This window comes from Elephas maximus, chromosome 23, assembly GCF_024166365.1.
Source record: "Elephas maximus indicus isolate mEleMax1 chromosome 23, mEleMax1 primary haplotype, whole genome shotgun sequence".
Taxonomy (NCBI): Eukaryota; Metazoa; Chordata; class Mammalia; order Proboscidea; family Elephantidae; genus Elephas; species Elephas maximus.
The window spans coordinates 60,009,105-60,020,315 of record NC_064841.1 but is presented as its reverse complement, the minus strand read 5'-3'; the positions used below and the strand labels follow the sequence as shown (position 1 = coordinate 60,020,315).

The window sequence follows — 11,211 nt, the reverse complement described above, 5'->3', positions numbered from 1 at the left end:
GCCCTCCTGCAAAACCGGAAAATTGGGTGGTCAAAGGCGCGCTTCTGGGTGGAAGGGGTGCGCAAGCCTCAGTGGTGCACAAGGGTTTGGAGGCGGATGCCCCCTGGGTTGCCCAGTAAAATGGGAGACCGAGATAAAAGGCTTTGATCATTCTTGTCACCTAGTCCTGCTGCGCGCAAATAGAGCGCAGTTACTTGGCTGGAGTGCATTCCCGGTGGGTAACGGGCTTCCGCTTCTCAGTGTGCGTAAGGAGCCCGGCGCGCCCAAATCCGTGGACATCAGTGGGGTGCTCTTTCCTGACCACCTTCCATCTAGGGCTACCAGTGGGAGTGGGCATGGGGAAGGGGACCAAGCAGACTTTAAAAAAAAAAAAGGTTGCCGTCTCTCCAGGCCCCGACACTTTTGTAATCCTCCTTAGGTGTTCCTGCTTGAAGGAACTGTCTTTAGGTGTTCAGGGGATGGAGGGGCTCTTCTCACTTGCTCACACCCACTCGCCCACTCGTTTGAAACCCTAATGGTTAAAGAGCATCTTCAAAAGAAGCGACGCTGAAGAGTGCCTCCCTGCACCTGCTTCCTCCCCATTCTCTTGGCACAGGTTAGCACACCCGGCTTTCTCTGAATGTGGAAGTTCCCAGGCATACATAGGAGAGACCACAAAGTCTGACTTTTGGAATGGGACATTTTCCAATCAAGACAAGGTCAGAGGGCCAAGTTCTTCATTGCTTCTCATCCAGTAGACTCAGTGGGAAATGCCAGAGAGGGATTCTAGAATAAAAGGTGAAATGGATATGGGGGCCAGGAGGGAGGAAGCAAGGACAACTAGCAACGCCACAGCCAGTTTCTGACCATGTTGTGTGAGCCATGGGTGAGACCCCCAGCTATGATGGAGACCCCCAGCTGTGTTGGAGACCCCCAGGTATGATGGAGACCCCCAGCTGGGTTGGAGACCCCCAGCTATGATGGAGATCCTCAGCTAGCTGTGTTGGAGACCCCCAGCTGTGATGGAGATCCTCAGCTGTGTTGGAGACCCCCAGCTGTGATGGAGATCCTCAGCTGTGTTGGAGACCCCCAGCTGTGATGGAGATCCCCAGCTGTGTTGGAGACCCCCAGCTGTGATGGAGATCCCCAGCTGTGTTGGAGACCCCCAGCTGTGATGGAGATCCTCAGCTGTGTTGGAGACCCCCAGCTGTGATGGAGACCCCCAGTATGATGGGGATTCCCCACAGATCGCCAGGTCTTTTTCCTGTGGAGCTGCTGGGTGAGTTCACATACAACCTTTCAGTTAGCAGCCAAGTTCAGAACCATTGCACCACCAGGTTACTTATGGATATGACTAACCCCCGTTTTTGGTTTTTGAAAACTTTTATTGAAATATAACTTACATACAGAAAGGCACCTAAATGTAAGTATACAGGTTGATGCACAGGTGTTCACAGACTGAACACCTTTGTATAAGCAAGAATCAGAGCGTAACCAACCCATCCACTGCTGCTGAGTTGATTCCAACTCACAGTGACCCTGTAGAACATGGTAGAACTGCCCCATAGGGTTTCCAAGACTATAAATCTTTACAGAGGCAGACTGCCACATCTTTCTGTCTGGGTTTGAGCCACCAACCTTTTGGTTAGCAGCTCAGCGTTTAACCACTGCACCACCAGGGCTCCTCAGAACATGACCAGCACCCCAGAAACCCTTTTTCTAGCTCCTACACCCACCCACCCAAAGAGAACCATAATCCAGACTTCTAGAGCATAGATTAATTTCAGATTTTATAAAAGTGGCGTCATACTTTTATATCTGATTTTGTTCCCTTAAAATTGTGAGATTCACCCATACTGCTGTGTGCGTATGTGGATGATTCATTGTTGTCTAACTCCCCTTTTACAGATGAGGAAACTTCCACTCAAAGAGGCAAAGTACTTGCCCAAGGATATCCTATAGCTATTGAACAGAAGGCAAGGGAGGGATGGGGACTCACTCTCTAGATAGTAAAAATAACATCAACAACAAACATTGCTGTCCAATCACTTCCAACTCATAGCAACCCTATAGGACAGAGTAGAAGTTCACCATGGAGTTTTCAAGGAGCAGCTGCTGGATTTGAACTGCTGACTTTTGATTAGCAGCCATAGCTCTTCACCACCGCACCACCAGGACCCCCCTCTAGAGTGTTGTTGTCGTTGTTAAGAGCCATCGAGTCAATTCCTACTCACAGCAATCCTATGTACAACAGAATGAAACACTGCCTGGTCCTGTGCCAACCTCACAATCTTTGTTATGCTTGAGTCCCTTGTTGGAGCCACTGTGTCAATCCATCTCTTTGAGGGTCTTCCTCTTTTTCACTGACCCTCTACTTTACCAAGCATGATGATTTTCTCCAAGGACTGGTCCCTCTTGATAACATGTCCAAAGTATGTGAGATGTAGTCTCACCATCCTTGCTTCTGAGGAGCATTCCAGCTCTATTTCTTCCAAGACAGGTTTGTTTGTTCTTTTGGTAGTCCATGGTATATTCAATATTCTTTGCCAACACCATAATTCAAAGGCTTCAGTTTTTCTTCGGTCTTCCTTATTCATTGTCCAGGTTTTGCATGTATATGAGGCAATTAATAACAGCACTTCTTGGGTCAGGCCCACCTTAGTTTTCAAGGTGACATCTTTGCTTTTTAATACCTTAAAGAGGTCTTTTGCAACATATTTGCCCAATGAAATGCATTGTTTGATTTCATGACTGCTGTTTCTACAGCTGTTGATTGTGGATCCAAGTAAAATGAAATCTTTGACAACTTCTACATTTTCTCCATTTATCATGATGTTGCTTATTGGTCCAGTTGTGAGGATTTTTGTTTACTTTATGTTGAGGTGTAATCCATACTGAAGGCTGTGGTCTTTGATCTTCCTCTGTAAGTGCTTCAAGTTCCTCTTCACTTTCAGCAAGCAAGGTTGTGTCATCTGCATAACACAAGCTGTTAATGAGTCTTCCTCCAATCCTGATGCCCTGTTCTTTTTCACATAGTCCAGCTTCTCAGATTATTTGTTCAGCATACAGATCAAATAAGTATGGTGGAAGGATATAACCCTGACACACACCTTTCCTGATTTTAAAACACCCAGCATCCCCTTGTTCTGTTCGAATTGATCTATATACAGGTTCCTTATGAGCACAATTAAATGTTCTGGAATTCCCATTCTTCACAATGTTATCCATAATTTTTTATGACCCACACAGTCAAATGTCTTTGTATAGTCAATAAAACACAGGTAAACATCTTTCCGGTATTCTCTGCTTTTAGCCAGGATCCATCTGGCATCCCCTTCTGAACCTGGCTTGAGTTGCTGGAAATCCCCTGTCAATGTACTGCTGCGACTGCTTTTGAATGATTTTCAGTAAAATTTTACTTGTGTGTGATAGTAACAATATTGTTTGATAATTTTCGCATTTGGTTGGATCACCTTTCTCTGGAATAAACATAAATATGGATCTCTTCCAGTTGGCTGGCCAAGTAACTGTCTTCTAAATTTCTTGGCGTAGATGAGTGAGCATTTTCAGCATTGCATGCATTAGTTGAAACGTCTCAATTGGTATTCTGTCAATTCTTGGAGCCTTGTTTTTCGCCAGTGCCTTCAGTGCAGCTTGGACCTCTTCCTTCAGTACCTTTGGTTCCTAGTTATATGCTACCTCCTAAAATGGTTGAATGTTTACCAATTCTTTTTGGCATAATGACTCTGTATATTCCTTACATTTTCTTTGGATGCTTCCTGCATCGTTTAATATTTTTCCTGTAGAATCCTTCAATATTGCAACTCAAGGCTTGAATATTTTCTTCTTTTCTTCCAGCTTGAGAAATGGCTGGCATGTTCTTTCTTTTTGGTTTTCTAACCCCAGGTCTTTGAGCATGTCATTATAATACTTTACTGTCTTCTCGAGCTGCCCTTTGAAATGTTCTGCTCTGTTCAGTTTACTTCATCATTCTTCCCTTTGCTTTAGATACTCAACGTTCAACAGCAAGTTTCAGACTATCTTCTAACATTCATTTTGGGTTTTTTCTTTCTTTCTTTTCTGTTTTTTTTTAATGACCTCTTGCTGTCTTCATGTACGATGTCCTTGATGTCATTCCATAACTCGCCTGGTTTTCAGTCATTAGTGCTCAATGCATCAAATCTATTCTTGAGATGGTTTCTAAATTCAGGTGGGATATACTCAAGGCTGTACTTTGGCTCTCGTGGGCTTGCCTTCTTGTCTTTGATTTTTGGCAGGAATTGCCTGTTAGGTCTCCTGTACTTGATTGAACCAAGAAACACATTCCTCACATATGTTATTGTTTGTTTCATAGGCCTGTCTGTTCTTTGGCAGAAAGGTGGACCTCGGAAGTGGCTTCAGTTCTGAGTTAGCAGGGTGTCTGGGCGGCCATAGCCTCAGGGGTCTGCCAGTCTCTGTCAAACCAGTAAGTATGGTGTTTTTTTGTGAATTTGAGTTTTGTTCTACATATTTCTCCTGCACTGTCCGAAACCTTCTGTTGTGATTCCTGTCAGAGTGGTTGATGGTGGTAGCTGGGCACCATCTAGTTGTTCTGGTCTGGGGCTGGTGGAGGCTGTGGTTCATTAGTCCTTTGGACTGATATTTTCCTTGTGTCTTTGGTTTTCTTCATTCTCCTTTGCTTCAAATGTGATAAACTGAGAACTGCACTCCCTGATGCTGAGCACAGTTTCTGGCATATGTTGTGTGTTCAATAAGTGTTTGTCAAATGTATGACCAAGAGGAAGTGTGCAAACTCTTCTAGAGCTTATGGGAACAGCAATCCTGGAAAATTCAAGAATATCTGTATCCCTGCAGGCCTCTTGTCATGAGTTGAATTGTGTCTCTCAAAAATATCTGTCAACTTGGCTGGGTCATGATTCCCAGTAATGTATGATTGTCTACCATTTTGTCATCTGATGTGATTTCTCTATGTGTTGTAAATCTTATCACTATGATCTAATGAGGTGGATTAGTGCCAGGTATATTGATGAGACCTACAAGATTAGATAGTGTCTTAAGCCAATCTCTTTTGAGATATAAAAAAGAGAAGGAAGTGGAGAGACATGGGGACGTCATACCACCAAGAATGTAGTGCCGGGAGCAGAGTGTGTCCTTTGGACCTGGGGTTCCTGAGAGGAGAAGCTCCTAGTTCAGGGGAATATTGATGACAAAGACCTTCCTCCAGAGCTGACAAAGACAGAAAGCCTTCCCCTGGAGCTGACACCCTAAATTTGAACTTCTAGTTTACTAGACTGTGAGGAAATAAATTTCTTTTTGTTAAAGCCATCCACTTGTGGTATTTCTGTTATTACAGCACTAGATGACTAAGATGCCTCTCCTGTCCCTTCCTCTTCCTCTCCCCTTCTAGCATGAAGTTTCTCCTGAATTCTCTGTCTCTTTTACTTTTTTTCCGCAGCAGCTGTCAGGGCCTGGGTTTCAGCATTCCGCACTGAGGCAGTGGGCAGTGAGCTGAGGCCCCTGGTGGCTCTGGGTGCTGAATCTCACTGGGGCCGTGGGCAAAGCTGCAGTCGATTTTCAAACAGTGCTGGTCTCCTGGGTTCTCTTTGTCCAGCTTCCCTAGACTCACAATCCTCTCAAGTGGACCTATAAGCAACACGATGATAAACAGAAAATATTGAAGTTGTTAAAGATTTCATTTTACTTGGATCCACAATCAATACCCACAGATGCAACAGTCAAGAAATCAAACGACCCATTACGTTGGGCAAAGTTGCTGCAAAAGACCTCTTTAAAGTGTTGAAAACAAAGATGTCACTTTGAGGACTAAGGTGCACCTCATCCCAGCTATAGAATTTTCAATTGCCTCATATGCATGTGAAACTTGGACAATGAAAAAGGAAGGCCGAAGAAAAATTGGTGCATTTGAATTATGGTGTTGATGAAAAATATTGAATATACTGCCAGAAGAACAAACAAATCTGTCTTGGGAGGAGTACAGCCAGAATGCTCCTTAGAAGCAAGGATGGTGAGGCATCATCTCACTTACTTCGGATACTTTATCAGGAAGGGCCAATCCCTGGAGAAGAACATCATGCTTGGTAAGGTGGAGAGTGAGTGAAAAAGAGGAAGACCCTCAATATAACGAACTGACACAGTGGCTGCAACAACAGGCACAAACATAGTGTCTTAGGCTGAGTTTTCTAGAGAAGCAAAACCAGCAAAGAGCATAAATGTATAGATATAGAGACAGATTTAAGGAAACGGCTCACGCGGTTTTTAGAGGCATGAAAGAGGCTTCCCTTTCCCAAGATTGGTAGGCCAGAGAGCAGGGCTGTCGCAGGCTTCTCCTGATTCACATGGCCACAGGTAAGCTGCTAGCTCAAGTCCTGAGAACCGGTGGTCAGACCAACAAGAGCCAGCTGCAGGATCCAGAACAAACAAAAGCCCTGACAAGGAGAGCAACAAGGACTAGGTGGCAGAGGGTGGAGAGATGAAGGCTGAGGGGTGAGTGGTGAGCACCACAGGTCCTGACCCCTCTGGTACTACTCACAACAGATCCCATCATGGTGGTGATCACATATCAAATCACAACAGGGAAATGGTCACAACATTATATGACTACCAAAACTCTGAGAATCATGCCCTAGCCAAGTTGACACAGAATCTTAACCATCACAAGTAGCAATGATTATGAGGATGGCACAGGACCTGGCAATGGTTTCATTCTATTATACTTATGGTCTCTATGAGTTGGGGCAGACTCGATGACATCTAACAACAGCAACAACTCAGGGCGGGTTACAAAGCGCATAAGAGGACTGTTGTGGTTAAGGTGTGAATCTCTTCACCTGGCACTCATTAGGTCTATTGGTGCCTCTGCTCCAGGCTGAGAGTCTCTTGAGGTCAGGCATGTTGTTTTTTGCCATCCTTCAGCTCCAACTCATGGCAACCCCATGTACAACAGAATAAATCATTGACCAATCTTCGCCATCCTCACGATTGTTGGTATGTTTGTGTCCATTTTTGCAGCTATTGTATAAGCCCATCTCAAGGACAGTTGTACTTGACTCTCCAGCATCCACGAGTCAGAATTGATGTGATGGTAATGGGTTTGTTTGTTTGTTTGTTTGTTGTTGTTTCTCCAGCGTCTGGCACCAGTAACCAGCTGCCATTGAGTCAGTTCTGACTGATGGCAACCCCATGTGTGTCAGAGTAGAACTGTGCACCATAGGATTTTCAATGGCTGATTTTTCAGGAAAGTAGATTGCTAGGCCTTTCTTCCAAGGTGCCTCTGGGTGGACTTGAACCTCCAAACTTTTGGTTAGCAGCTGATTGTGTTGTTTACATCACCCAGGAACTCCAGTAGCTAGCACAGTGCCTACTTACAGAAATCTCTAAACAATGTTTTCTGACTGAATGAACACAAGATTGCATAAATGAATGAATGAATGATGGTTCCATAATTCTAGCTTAAGACCCCTCTGATCTTCTAGCTGTCTACCCAGCTCCCACTCTATCCAGCTATCTGCCTACCCACTCTTCCTCCAGAGTTTTCCCTGACCCTCACTCACTTATAGCCAATCAACCTGAGCCCCAGCCCTCCGGACTCCCCTGTGAAGTCACAGCTTGTACACCACCTCCAGTGTGAACAAATATGTCATTGTGGCAGAGAAGGAACACTCATTGTGGCCTAACTGGTTGGAACGTTTGCTCCATCTCCACGGGCTGACCTCGGGGGTCAAGGTAGGGGTGACATTTTTTGACTGTGGACAAACTGTCTTTAGGAAGAGGTGGTATGATTACTGAATGTTTTGACCAAAGGGTCTACAGAAGAATCTTGATTAAAAGGAGGAAAACAGAACAGAATTTCAAATTCTCGTGGAATCCAGACTTTCTGGAGCCATGGAGGCTGGATGAACCCCTGAAACTACTGCCCTGAGATAATCTTTAAACCTTAAAACAAAAATTACCCCTGAAGTCTTTTTAAAACTAAACAACATTTTAGCTTAATTAGTTAAGGATGCCTTGAGCATTGTGGTCTTTTAAAGAACTATCTGTATGGAATCAAATTGACAACAGCAACTCAAAAGATTAGAAAGAAACCTTAGGGGGCAGTGAGTTTATGATATTGGGAGAGGAACAACTCAGAAAAGGAAGGTGAGAGTGGTTTCACAACTCAAAGAATGTAGTCAACGTCACTGAATTGTACATGTAGAAATTGTTGACTTGTATGCTTACCTGTGTATATTTTCAACAGCACAACAAAAAATGAATTTTTTTTTTTAAAAAAAAAGAAGTGGAACGGTGTAGAGAGTACAAGTGGATAAATGAGGCTCCAGGCCACACTCTTCCATGAGCTGGATGGGAGGCCTTTGTCACACCATTACACCTTTCTGGATTTCTGCGTCTACAACTGGAAAATGGACTCAACTTGGGAGGCTGGAGGTATGGACTGGATGAGCTCAAAGGTCTTTTCCAACAACAAAGCCCTCTGGCCCTCTCCCTCTTTCCCTGAAGAGTAGATGAGTTCAGAGTGCCTGGGGAGCAGAAAAGAGACTGAAGGAGGGTGGAAGGCTCTGGTCACAAGGGACTGCTCCCAGAAAGCAGCACACTGGTCCTGCTTTCATACTGATGAGTTCTCAATGTGGTTCTTGGGGCCCTTCTAAGCAAACAGCAGGCCCTCCTGGTCTTTCCTCCAAAGGGAGTCTCAAAATCCATGTTCTTCTTCACATCTCCACAGCTCAGTCCCCCAGAGTTTGCAAGTGGGCTGCTACAATGCTTCCTAATTCATTCACTCACTTATTCATTAATTTATTGTATTCCTACGTGTGGAGTTCCTGGGTGGTATGCATGTTTAACATGCTTGGCTGTTAACCAAAAGGTTGGAGGTTCAAGTTCCACCCAGAGGTGCCTAAGAAGAAAGGCCTGTGTGATCTGCTTCTGAAAAATCAGCCACCGAAAACCCCATGGGGGCACAGTTCTACTCTGACACACATGATTCGGAATTGACTTCGCAGCAACTGGTTAATTGGCTTATGCAGTGCCTAGCACAAATTAAGCACTCATAAACATTTTAGGTATGTAATTGAATTGGAAATTATGGCAAAATGAAAGTTTGTCCTTGTGAACAATCAAGGCTCCTTCTTCTTTTACTAGGTTCCTCTTATCTGGGATTCTCCCACTCCTTTCTCGTTCTTATTTCCTTTAATTTCTGCTAACAAAACTATTATTGCGTGTATCAATTGCCTATTCAACATCTCCACTTGGATGTCTAACAGGCACCTTTGACTTAACATGGCCAAAAAGGAACCCTTGAATGATGCACCCATCCTTCTCCACCTGACCTGTTTCTTCCAGTCTTCTTCATCTCAGTGGGTGACGCAACTCTTAACCTAGTTGCTTTGGCCAAAAATCTACTGGTTACCCATCCTCATATCCAATCCATTAGCAGGGACTGATTATTTCACATCAGAGCATACCCTGAAATCACCACACTTCATCACCTTCACTACCATCCCCTAGTCCAAGCTGCTGTGGACAACTGTCTCTGCCCCCAACTGGCCTCCCTGCTTCTATCTAATTGTTGTTTTTGATAGGTGTTGCCAAGTCAGCTCCAACTCACAGCTCCCCTATATGACTGAGTGGAACTCCCCGTAAGGCCTCATGAACTGTAATCTTCATGGGTACAGATCACCAGGTCTTTCTTCCATGGAGCCACTGGGTAGGTTAGAACTACTGACCTTTTGGTTAGCAGCCAAGCGCTTAACTGTTGTACCTCCAGGGCTCCTTATGCTTCTAATCTAAACCAAAACCTGTTGCCTTCAATTTGATTTCAACTCATAGCAACCCTGTAGGACAGAGCAGAAGTGCCCAATAGGGTTTCCAAGGAGTGGCTGGTGGATTTGAACTGCTGGCCTTTTGGTTAGCAGCCGAGCTCTTAACCACTGTGCCATCAGTGCTCCAGCTTCTAATCTAGACACCCTATAGTCTGTTCTCCTCAGAACAGCCTGGTGAGCTTTTGGAAACAGAAATCAGGTAATTTCTCTCCCCTATGGAGACATAAAGATGAATAGCTTTTACTCTCATAGTTTTACTCTCAGAATAAAATCTAAACCCCATATTCTGCACTAAGATCCTTTATAATGTGACCTCTACTTACTTCTCCACCCCCAGCTGGAGTGGAGTCCCTTTTTGCCATTTGCCTTCAGCCACACTGGCCTTCTTTCTCTCTCTTGCACTGCTAAACTTTCTCCCCATCTGGGACTTTGGTGCATTCTGGCTGCCCTCCCCGCCCCGGCTTGGAATGGTCCTCCTTAGCACTTGTCACCCCATTTACTTCTCACACTTCAAGTTTCCACTCAACTGTTTCTCCTCAGAGAAGGCATCTCTGGCCACTTCATTGAAATGGCTTCTCCACAGCTCCCTTTCTCCTTATCCTTTCTTTCTATCACATATCACAGTTGATAGCTGTCTTGTCTGTCTAGGTGCTGACTTACTTTGGGGGGTTCTTTAAAAAAAAAAATTTTTTTTTTTCCTCCACTGGTATAAAAGCAGTGAATTTGTCCAGTCTGTTTGCTGCTGTATCCCTGCAACCACACTTCTAGTGCACCTTGTTGTTGTTGTTGTTGGGTGCTGTTGAGTCAACTCCAACTCATAGCAACCCCATGTGACAGAGTAGAACTGCCCCATAGGTTTTCCAAGGCTGAAATCTTTACGGGAGCAGATCACCAGGCCTTTTCTCCCACAGGTGGGTTTGAACCACCAACCTTTTTGTTAGCAGCTAAGCCTTTAACCACTGTGCCACCAGGGCTCCTTTAGTGCATGATGTTGTTGTTGTTAGGTGCCGTTGACTGGTTCCGACTTATAGTGACCCTATGCACAACAGAATGAAACACTCCCTGGTCCTACACCATCCTTATAATCATTGCTATGCTTGAGCTCATTGTTGCAACTACTATGTCAATACACCTTGCTGAGGATCTTCCTATTTTCCGCTGACCCTTACTTTGCCAAGCATGATGTCCTTCTCCAGGAACTGATCCCTCCTGACAACATGTCCAAAGTATGTAAGACGCAGTCTCACCATCTTTGCTTCTAAGGAGCATTCTGGCTGTACTTCCTCCAAGACAGGTTTGTTTGTTCTTTTGGCAGTCCATGGTATACTCGATATTCTTCTCCAACACCACAATTCAAAGGCATCAATTCTTCTTTGGTCTTCCTTATTCATTGTCC

The 11,211-nt window shown here is 44.6% G+C and overlaps 1 non-coding gene across 1 annotated transcript; it reads right to left on the bottom strand.

The window, feature by feature from the left end:
• Nucleotides 1-5,435: 5,435 nt before the first annotated feature.
• On the bottom strand, nucleotides 5,436-5,562 carry LOC126066648 (small nucleolar RNA ACA64). The gene has a single exon (XR_007515225.1). It is a non-coding gene; the product is annotated as a small nucleolar RNA ACA64 (small nucleolar RNA).
• Nucleotides 5,563-11,211: the final 5,649 nt, after the last annotated feature.